Genomic DNA, 1,739 nt, shown 5'->3' with positions numbered 1-1,739 from the left:
CTGGATGCTGAATTCTTCTAGTTTACTCCAATAACTGGCTATGACTCTGCAAACTAACATTTCCAATGTTTCTGCCACCCTTGTAACTTGGAATCATTAAGAACTAAAACTGCCCTTTCCCAAAGTCATGCAAGCTAAAGTTAAACAACTTGATATTAACTTCAGAGGAATCACCACAACAGCTCATCTATGCACAATCTTTGTGCCTATTGCAGAAAAATCACTGGAAACATTCAAACTGTAAATCAGGAAAATCTAACAGATTGTCACTGCCTGCCTTCACTCCATAGGAGGATGCTTTGAGCCAGACATCTCAAACTCTTCTTGACTGGCTGCCTTGAGAACTCAGAAACTGTGATTATAGTCTGCTCCAAGCATTAACCATTATTTTGTTTGTTTGTTTGTTTACATAGAGATGCCTCTATGCTTATTTAAATAAACTTGGCCTGTTATTTGTATAACTACAACAAGAATAGCAGTTGATCATAAATACCACAGGCCTAAGTTTAGGAGCCCACCTGCATCACTGCCTCCTGAAATGAGACACAACTGTTTAACTGAACCGACCTATTCTCAAAACTGAAACTGCTTTAGTGAGATATGGAACAATCTATTAAACTCAAGTCCTGGAATGTGAAAATTCTCAGGAATTTCAAAATCAGGACTAAAGTCATTCAAAACAGGATTCTCCAAGATATGCCTTGTGGTGCATGAATTATTTTGAGCTGAAGGCAATGAAGACCCTGTGGGTTCAGGAGAACTTTTATCCACTTTCCTTAAAGAATTTAAATTGGGGGCCTTGCCCGTAATAAGTGTTATTATCAGAAATAACTTTTTACGACCTATCTGAAGGGTAGGCAAACATCTAATCACTGAACATCTACTCTTCTTATCGTCCTGCAAATGACTCTCTTCCCATCGTCCTGCAAATGACTCTCTTCCCTTCTGAAGCCCCAAGGCATCCTATCTCATCCTTAGCTCAGAATGTCATATACACCTCTGTCTCTGAACCTCTCATGTATGTGGGGGTCTCTGACTCTCCCATGTATGTGGGGTTTCTATAAATATACATATAATTAAATTTGTTTTCTTTTTAATGTCTCATGTCAATTTAATTATTAGACCGGCTAAAATAAAATTTCTTTCTCCCCGCAGTCTAGACATTAACTCCTTTTTTATATAGAAACAGAAAATATTTCTGCGCCCTAAATGTCGACTAATTTTCCAGAAATACCACTGCCATGTAAGTAGAGGGATGATTGTATTTTGTTTTAGAAAGCTTTACCGAAATTGTTTATCTTTCCAGAAAATCCCATCACTCATGGATACTATTGCATTTGTAGCTTTCGATGCCTGAGGATTCTACCTCTGCCAATATTCTGAAATTTCAGAATGTCTTCTATATTTGGGCCCAAACATTTACATATTGGAACACCTATTATATAATTATAATTTATTTTGTCATCTTTATCTTACAGTTAAGCCATGCATTGTTTATAAACACTATGCGTGTGAGTGGGTTAAATTATCTGTGGGTTCTATTCCTGGAGTGCGGGTTGGTCTTCAATCCAGTTCTCATGTGGTCCCGACCCTTGGGTCTGGCACAGGTTCCCGCGGAGCGGTCCTCCGCGCGCCAGGGGTCGCTGTGGCGCCCCGAGGCCGCGCCGGGTCGCTCTCGCGTGGCCGCCCCGCCTCGGGCCCCCGGGCCGAGTGGGCGGGCACGACTGCGCCCAGGTCGC

The sequence above is a fragment of the Pteropus medius genome, unplaced genomic scaffold (assembly GCF_902729225.1).
Source record: "Pteropus medius unplaced genomic scaffold, Ma_sr-lr_union100, whole genome shotgun sequence".
Classification (NCBI taxonomy): domain Eukaryota; kingdom Metazoa; phylum Chordata; class Mammalia; order Chiroptera; family Pteropodidae; genus Pteropus; species Pteropus medius.
Note: the sequence above shows the minus strand (reverse complement) of the source record.